This window comes from Molothrus ater, chromosome 27 (genome assembly GCF_012460135.2).
Source record: "Molothrus ater isolate BHLD 08-10-18 breed brown headed cowbird chromosome 27, BPBGC_Mater_1.1, whole genome shotgun sequence".
Taxonomy (NCBI): domain Eukaryota; kingdom Metazoa; phylum Chordata; class Aves; order Passeriformes; family Icteridae; genus Molothrus; species Molothrus ater.
This window is the reverse complement of record NC_050504.2, coordinates 4,205,112-4,214,830: the sequence shown is the minus strand read 5'-3', so window position 1 is coordinate 4,214,830 and position 9,719 is coordinate 4,205,112.

The following is a 9,719-nucleotide window of genomic DNA, read 5'->3' as shown; positions in this document are numbered from 1 at the left end:
TATTGATGGAGCCCTTCTCCAGTGGCTGCCATCAAACCAGCCATTTATTCAGCCAGCACTATTCAAACACAGATTGTTTATTCAGTTACTGCTGACATTTCCTGGAGTTTGTTTAATCCACCACAGGGATCCCAACAGGGGAGAGGGGGCATATTCACCACCAGTGGGAGATCCTGTCACAGCTCCCCCAGCCATTCCCACTTGGTTATTATAAAAACAAGAGGTAATTTTAGCAGCATTCCTTTTGTTTGGTTTTTTTTTTTTTTCTCTCTGTTTAGACAATAAAAGTTAAACCTTCTGAGGAAGCTTTGGGAGCTCACTTGCCATTAAGACCTGGAGAGCTGCATCCAGCCCTGGGATCCCAGCACAGGAAGGGCAGGGACCTGTTGGGGCGAGTCCAGAGGAGGCACCCAGATGATCTGAAGGATGGAGCAGCTCTGCTATGTGGAAAGACTGAAAGAATTGGGATTGTTCAGCCTGGAGAAAAGACCAAGGGTGCCTAATTGTGCCCTTCCAGTACCCGAAGGGAGCTTACAAGAAAGGTGGAGAGAGACTATTTACAAGGGCCTGGAGTGCCAAGACAAGGGGGAAAGGTTTTAAACTGCCAGAGGGCAGGGTGAGATGGGATACTGGGTGGAAATTGTTCCCTCCAAGGGTGGTGAGGCCTGGCACAGGCTGCCCAGAGCAGCTGTGGCTGCCCCATCCCCAGAAGTGTCCAAGGCCAGGTTGGACACTGGGGCTTGAAGCAGCCTGGTCTCGTGGAAGGTGCCCCTGCCCATGGCAGGGAGTGGGACCAGATGATCTTTAAGGTTCCTTTGTGATGGTGCTCACAGGGGTTTTCAAACAAGGGAAGAGACGAGAATGTTGACTCCGTGTTTCAGAAGGCTTGATTTATTATTTTATGATATATATTACATTAAAACTATACTCTAAAGAATAGAAGAAAAAGTTCTCATCAGAAGGCTGGCTAAGAATAGAAAAAAAAGAATAACAAAGGCAGCTGTCCCAGACTCTCTGTCCAAGCCAGCTGGCTGTGATTGGCCATGAATTAGAAACAACCACATGGGACCAATCCCAGATGCACCTGTTGCATTCCACAGCAGCAGATAACCATTGGTTACATTTTGTTCCTGAGGCCTCTCAGCTTCTCAGGAGGAAAAATCCTAAGGAAAGGATTTTTCATAAAAGTTGTCTGCGATATCCCTTCCTACTCAAACCATTCTGATTCTATGATACCACGAGTGGGACATTGACCTCAGCAGCAGCAACACAGCTACAGATCTTGGGTTCTGGATCAGAGTGCTGAGCTGTCAGGACGCTTGCTGAGGGCAGGAGCTGCCAATCTAGGAGATATTTGCCTTTCAGCCAACACTTTTATTCACACACAGTAAAGGTTTTCCCCTTTTTCATTGCTTCCCACTGGCTTTCCAGATGCTATTTGGCTGAGTGTTTGCCACCGAACTGTTCAGAACTGTAAAAAGCCAAAGGTTTTTACACCAGCCATCGAGCCACGTCTGCCACAGCTCCACTGGAAATATCCCAGCTTCATGCTGGGGCTTTGACAGCTCAGTGTAAACACACAATTGCAGGCATGCAGGTTAAAGGAGTTATGAACAGAGAACAGCTGGAGACAGGAGTCCAGTGCAGCATCACCTCTGCTTTACACACTGAGTTATTCCTGTGCAGTCAGGCTGTGGAATTCCTACAGCAGTAACATGGAGGTTGTTGGTGCATACTTGGCCCTGTGTCACCCAACAGGTGATGGAAAACAAAATGAAGCATGTGGCAAGGACAGCTCAGGCCTAAATAATGAATGAAATCAATCAGGAGCCTCAATTTCCTCATTTCTTAAGCTTAAATCCTTGGCTTTGCAATTCTAACATCATTTTCATTTAATGCTTAATATTATTTCCTAGAGTGCCTTGGTTTTGTTATTTTTAGAGGAATAGGAAAAGGAAATGCTCCACCCCCTACAGGAGAATTTAAATGGGTCAGAAAATTTTTACAGAAGTATTATTATTAGGAAAATAAGATTTAATTTAATTACAACTCTTTTTGAAAAGTAAGATTTTGATTAGTGTAATTTTATTTAATTTCAACTGTACTTGGAAAAAGATTGCTTCCAAACATGTTTCCAGGCTTTTGCAGAGTGAGCTTTCCCTCCTGATGTACACGCACACTTCTCTACTATTTTCCAAATTTTTCCAGTTGGAAGACAGTAGAAATATGTGGGAAATGCTGTCAAGCTATGGAACACTTTTCAGATTAAAATAACTTTCAGTTTTGAAAGTAACACTTACCAGGTGTTAAGTGTTTGATGGGGTCATTTTTAAAACGACTGACTGCATAACCCCAAAGCGGTTTTTAGGCTGTTTGGGTACAAAATGTCAGGGTCCTGCTCCAAAGAATCTCCAGAGCTCTTCAAGATGAACGGCCACATTTCTAGAAATGGAAAAGATGCTGTTTACAGGAGGGGACATCAACACCTTCCAGTGTCAGCTGGACCACGGGGCTGGAGGACACCCACCTCTGCAAGCCCCAGATATGGGTTGTGTTGCTCTGCCCGTGGAGATTCAGGCTGGACATCAGGAGCAATTTCTTTGGAGAAAAGGGTTGTCAGGCACTGGGAGGAGCTGCCCAGGGAGGTGCTGTAGTTCCCATCCCTGGAGGTGCCCAAGGAGTGGCTGGAGGTGGCGCTCAGTGCTCTGGTCTGGTTGGCAAGGTGGGAATCAGACACAGGCTGGCCCCGGTGAACTTGGAGGTCTTTTCCATCTGCACTGATTCTTGGGTTTCCTTAGAGCACTTTGCTAAAAGGCATAATAATTTAAGAGTAGCTGATGCATTTTTTTTCCTTTAATCAAATCAAGTGCAGAACTATGTGATTACATGATGAATTATGCAGTAATATTATGACCCTGCCATAAAAATGGAAAATCAGTGGGCAGTGTGTGAATTCAAAGTATTCCTAAAAAACAACCCGTAAATATCTGCAGGGGAAGCAGCATCTTTGGAAAACAATGATTCACACAGGTTTTGTTTTCTTTCCTTGCCATCCTGAGCACAACAGGGAGCTAACATGGGTAGTAGCTGCTAGCATGTTTGTCTTACACCAACTGCTTCATGTCTGAGAAGAAAAGGAATCCTTTAAAACATGATAAAGATAAATATTTGTCCTGGTTCTTTTTTTTTTTTATTATTATTATTTTCCCTTGGATGAAGCACTCCATTTCCAGTCACTTATTCCCCACGTGTCCTGGCTTTTGATGTTTTGTTTCTCTTTCTCAGAATTCATTAAACCAACATTTTGCCATAAAGAGGTACCCAAATAACCTGGAATGTGTTCAGATGGTTGTGGGGGGGATCAGCACATACAGAGAGCACAGAATGAAAATACAATTCAGTCACAGGTGTATGTCTGAGCAGGATGGATTCTCTCAGCATAACCCAGAGAGGGGAGGATGCTGACCTGCAGGTGGATCCTTTTAATCCAATGGCATAAAATACAGCCTGAAGTAGGAAAAGTAAGATTGCTGTGAAAAGGTTTTTCACAGCAATCTCCACCTGGCATAGCTGTGTTACACCTGAACAAATATCCTTAGCCTCACTGTGATAGAATATCTAAAATGAAAGTAATATACTGAATGTTGACATTAAGTCATAGGACAGTTTGAATTGGGAGGGTCCTGAAAGCTCATCTTGTTTCCACCCTGTCTCACAGGCAGGGTCACCTTCCACTAGACCAGGTTGTGCCAAGACCCATCCAGGCTGGCCTTGGACATTTCCAGGGATGGGGCAGCCCTACCTTCTCTGGGCAATGAATCATTGCAATGTTACCCTCTATAATCTAAAACTATTCAGGCAGAATCCCTCCAGAAGTATAAAAAAAAACAGATTTTAAATGGGATTTACAATGCTGGTGATTCACAGGCAGTCAGAATCCAGTCACATATACACAGATTGTGGATAAATGGGAAATTGTTACCTTTGGAGCTGTCTGTCCTCAACTAGCATTTACTGCAGAAGATTTAAAGGACCAGTTGCAGCTGACAACAGACTGGATTGAAGCTGTGCAGGTGCAGGAACCTGCTCTGCTTCAGTGAGGCTGTGACACACCTCATTAAAATAACACTGGTCCATTTTTGTGAACGTGATAAAAATGTATTCTCTCCAAACAACAAAGAGCAACTTTCACAATCTGTTTGCTAAATAGGTGGAACGTGAAATTACCTTCCCTGACAATGAGCATTCTATGGGGACAGTACACACACAGAGCACAACATAACAGGAAATTTGAAATAAGAGCACACAGGGCATTATTAAGTGTCACCATCTGTTGGTGTTGACATATGGGACTAATCACAGCCCCTTTAGAGTTGATGTTAAGTTTATCATTTTTACAAGGATTGAGTAATGTTAAATATCACTGTGGGCAGGTATAATTGTTATTTAAAAGAAAATTGATACCAGGTATGAAGGATCATGTCTACAGCTGCTGCAACAAGCTGGTACTGCCTCTTTCAGGACAGCAGAGTGATCCCAAATAAAATCATAGAATCACCATGGGTTGGAAGTGACCTTAAAGATAATTTTGTCTCAACGCCCTTCATGGGCAGAGACACCTTCCAGTAGATCAGGTTACTCAAATAATCTGGGAGCCTTCTTGCTGTATCCAAACAAATTCTCATGTGCTGCTAAAAAATCCTCCAAACTCTATATAAAAGCTGTGTAACCAAATATAATGTTTACATCTGCCTCAAGAAGCACAAGCACAAATTAATCTCAGGCTTTGGCATTCACGAATTCCATGGCCAAGATTAAGGGCTTGCCCTTGAGTTCAGAATATCCATTAAATGGATCGTCACCATCTTCATGATTTCCTATACTTTACTAATTCATATCCTTCTCCACAAGCAGATTATTATCAAAACCCCTCTAAGTACTGGGGAGATAAAACAGAAGGAATGAGAATCAGAGCAGAAACTAAGAGAAACTTCCAAAGAGCATTTCAACACCTGCATTTTGGGAGGCTTGTCCTGGAACATGAGATTGGATCAAGTGCAAGACCTGGGAATCAAAGGATGCAGCTCTTCCCACCCTGGTCTACCTTTAATTATTCTTCAGCAGCATGTGTTGAATACAACCTTTTTTTAAAAATTTTTTTTTGGTAAAGAAATGGACTGTTGCCTTTGCCTTCCTATGAATGTTCCCATACTGAAAATTCCTGTGTAAAAAACCGTGGATGGGGAGGTCCCCACAAATCAGGGATCTATCTGTAGTACTCCACAGCAATTATTTTGCATCAGAAAGACCAAAGTTGGCAAAATGAACATATGATCAAATTCCTGGGCAGTATCAAAAAGCACTGGCTGCATTTCCTAGTTATGGGAGCATAGGAGTGGGTTGCTTGGTAACAGCTCCTGCCACGATCTGCTCGGAAATCAGCCTTAAAAGCAACTCCCATGCCATTGCAGCGTTGCTACAGCAACATGCACAAGTGATGGATCCCAAGTTAGAGACACACCTTAAGCAAAAATATGTTTCCTGTCATTTTAAACACTTTCCAACCCATAAATACGTGGTGTCTGCCATTCTGAGCAGCTCCCAGCAAGGCTGGCTCCCAGGGGCTTTGTCAGCATTTGCAGAGTTTGTACGTGTAGGGAAGCAATTAGCAAGGGGGGAAAAAAACTAAACCGTGATGTCTGCAGCCCTGGATTGCAGCTCTTCATCAAACACTGAGGTGCTCACACAGCAGCCACGTCACTGCAGCCATGCAGGGCACTCAGGAACACAGGAGAGGTTTCTCCCTGTAGGTGTGAGCTGCACTGGGGCTGCAGCAGGGGCCATGTGCCAGTGGGGTTCTGGCTTAGAAAACCCTTGAGGGGCTCAGCAGAGATGCTGCAGGTCCACCTGTGCCTCACACAGGTGGGATCTGTGGCCCACAGGAGACATCCGCAGCAGACCAAGTGGAGGCCTCAGCCCATGGGCAGAGTACTCATGGGCTAGAGGTGAAGCCTGAGACAACTGACCAAGCAGGGAGGACCTATTTTGCAGGAGGGCAAATGACACCTTTGGATGATTGACCATGAACTTGCTGTTCAGGACCCCTGAGTGACACAGGATAAACAAGACACCCACTTTGATCTGAGAACCTGTCCTGCTGCTCTCTCAGTGCACAGCTGTAACACAGTTATATGGAATCATGGAATGGTTTGGGTTGGAAGGACCTTAGAGCCCATCTCATTCCACATTCCACGAGACCAGGCTGCTCCAAGCCCTGTCCAACCTGGCCTGGGACACTGCCAGGGATGGGGCAGCCACAGCTTCTCTGGGCAGCCCATGCCAGGGCCTCACTACCCTCACAGGGAAGGATTTATTCCCAATATCCCATCCAACCCTGTCCTCTGGCAGTGGAAAGCCATTCCCCCTTGTCCTGGCACTCCAGGCCCTTGTCAAAAGTCCCTCTTCTGCCCTCTCAGAGCCCCTGTAGGGACTGGAGGGATCTCTAAGGTCTCTCAAAGCCTTTTCTGCTCCAGGCTGAATACTTCCAGCTCTCTCACTCTCTCTCCATAGCAGAGGTGTACCAGCTCTCTGATCATAAAGACTAAATAAAGAGCTGCCATGTCCTAAAAAAACAGTCTGATGGGGAAAACCTTTACTACAGCCATGCAGAAGAGTAAGTTTATTGACTCCCAGGAGTAAGTCTTTGCCCTGAAGTGAAAGAGTTCATGTCAGCCTTAACCCAAAGTGTGCTTCCTTGGCTGCAGCAGCTGCTGTCCACGACCTCTCCTCCACACAGAGACCCTGCCACTAAACCAGACACTTTCTTTGACAGCTTCACTTTTAAAGGACAGCTTCACTTTTCAAAGTCAGTCAGTGTCAGTGTACAACAATGTCAAGTCCATGTTCTTTTCACGGGTGGTGCTGGATCCTGAGGCAAGTACCAAGTGCAAATGATGAGCACAGACACAGAGCTCCTCTGTCTGTGCTGCCACACGGCAGTGACTGGCAGCTGAGTATGAAGGGGGTTAACAAAAGCTGAATTATTTTTCTCTGAAAACGTCTAAAATGGCCCCACAAACCCAAATTATAAAATAATTACACCCCGCCTTGAGCTGAACACAAAAAGGTTATTCACTACAAAGCCCTAGCAACCATCTTAGCCTTAAAGGAAAAGAAAGCAGACTGCCAAAGCAGTAATGAAATGACACACAACTGCTAATTTCATGTCTGTTTTTCAGAGGTCTGTAATAATAACCAGTAATTCCTTACAAAGCATCCATTCTTGTTCCCTAATTCCCACCTGAGGATATTGAAAGGCTTAACCATTCCCTGGCTGTATCTTTTAGGAAGATAATGTCCACTTAATGCCTTAAGTATAGGTAGGCTTATTATTTTTTAAGGGAAAAAATCAAGTTTATAAGGCTCTATAAAGTGGTCAAGTGAGTCCAAAGGGCTAAAGAGGACCAGCAATGACACCTGGACAGGTGGATTGATTTGTTCTGTGGCCCAGCATGTGGCAGTTTGGTGGCCTCAGCACAGTGCTCCAGGGCAGAAGGTCACCTTGCAGAGCCTTGACAGCTCTGGGAAGAAAAGAATGAGACTTGCACCAAACAAAGCTGCACAGGTTTATGTTGTAATTAGCTGAAAAATCTAATCTATTTCATTGTCACCATTTGTGTGTCTTCCAAGAGGCCGTGTATTTATTACCAAGTAAACAGAGATCTGAAAATAATAGCAAAGACAGGCAGGATTAGGAAGAGCTCTTCTAATTGTGCCTCAACACAATGCTACCACATAATCACAAAGAATTCAGTTCCAGAAGCAGAAATCTTTGTGCAGCTCCTGTGATCAGCCACTTGAGAGATGGAACTGCCTCGAAAGATCGATCCTGCTGTCTGACTCAGGACTGACATTAATGGGTCTACTGGTCTCACCCGGCTGCTCTGATGCACACAGGAATAAACTGGGCTGCAAAGATACTTGTGGTGTCAGAAAAACACCAAACATATTCACATAAGGTCCCTACTCAACATAAACAGATGCAGGCACACGAATGTTGTGCGATTAAACAGGAGGAATTCCAGCGAGCAGCCACCAACAGATGGCTGCCACTCCTTGAGAATTCATCCAACACTCATTCACCTCCTCAGCATCCAGTGCAGGTTGTGCTCTGGTTTGAGCTGGAGAAGCCCTCAGGGTATTTGGGCAAGGCTGTGGCTGCACAGGCTCAGTCACTGTTTGAATTCCTGGGGCTCCAGGACTGAGCTCTCTGTTCTCTCTCCAAAGGACAAATTGTGCTCTTCATCAACAGGATGCAATGATCCATCCTCTGCCTCAGCATCACATCAAGCAGCACCATCAGACCACCTCCATCATCTTTCAGGTGCTTCCAACACTAATCAGCCCCTGAATGTATGGGTTTGGTCCCCAGGGCCAATTTCTGCCTCATGTTCCCTAGGAATTCTGAAAGGTAACCTAGAGCACAACACTGCAACTGCTCTCTATCACTCTATGCTGACTAAAATGCAATTCAAATGAGCATTATATCTTATTTACATCTGAAAGAGCTGAAGTAAAATATTCTGTGCAGACTATGCATAAATATACAAAATTTCTTGTTCTTCACTAATGAACTATTGTGTTTAATAAAATTAATCTCATTTCACCCATGACAGATCTGGTTTAATTTTTGAAGCAGGGAAATTTATATATGTAATTTGTAGAATGGGGGAGCCAAAATTCAAGAGATTCACTTTAAACCAATCAGGCAGTTGTTTTATTTATGTAGCACCCTTCAGAAGAATTATCTGAAGGCACTTGACAATGCAAAAATAACTCCACTTGGCAAACATCCAGGAGGGTGGTTGCTGCTGCTGCGGCTGCTGCCCATGGCTTCAGAGGCTGCTTGTATGGCAAGCAGATTCCTTAAGGCTGGCTTTTTCCACCCAAATTTGCTTTGTATCCGGAAGTTACAACTCCAGTCACTCCACACAGATATTTGTTGAGAGCTCAGACACACAGCTTGTCTGTTGGCCAACCCCAGCTGGTCTGTGGGCTGACAACTCACCTTCCTCCCCCATCATTTGGGATATCAGTATTCCCTCCTATGCTCCAGGCAGGGCTCTGATTTATTTCTGCATTTGAGAAGGCGATGGGAGGGGACAGGAAGCTGGCTGAGCCCTTTCTGCATTCTGCATGCACTGGTGTAACACTGGGCTGTGTGTCCTGTAACAGAGGAGCTGCAGAACAGACACCCTCGTGGAGCTGTATAGAAAATACTCACACAGCAGACTCAAAAGCAAAGCCGAGCTCCCGGAAACACAGCAGAGCCTCAGGAAATGCTGCGCTGACTTGTGCCAGCAAGCCCTGCATGTTTTCATTATTTATAGAGAGCTGGAGCCGAGCACAGCAATGTGCACTAGGTACAATGCACTGAACAAACAAGGGGCAGCTCCAAAAATGTACGGTCTGGCAGCACCAAAGGAGCTCAAAAATCGACACAAAACACACTGGGATGCAGGGCAGCAGTTTGAGTGGGAAAGTGCCATGGAATAGGGTTGGTTTTAAGAACCATTTTTTAGAAAAAATGGGCCTTTGTGAACTCTGGATTAGAACAAAGGGAAAAGCACAAAGCCAGTAACAGTGAGAAAAGAGGGAGAGAAGGATCAGGAACTGTGTAGGACTCAGGATGCCAAGGCACTATGGATACACATCAGAAG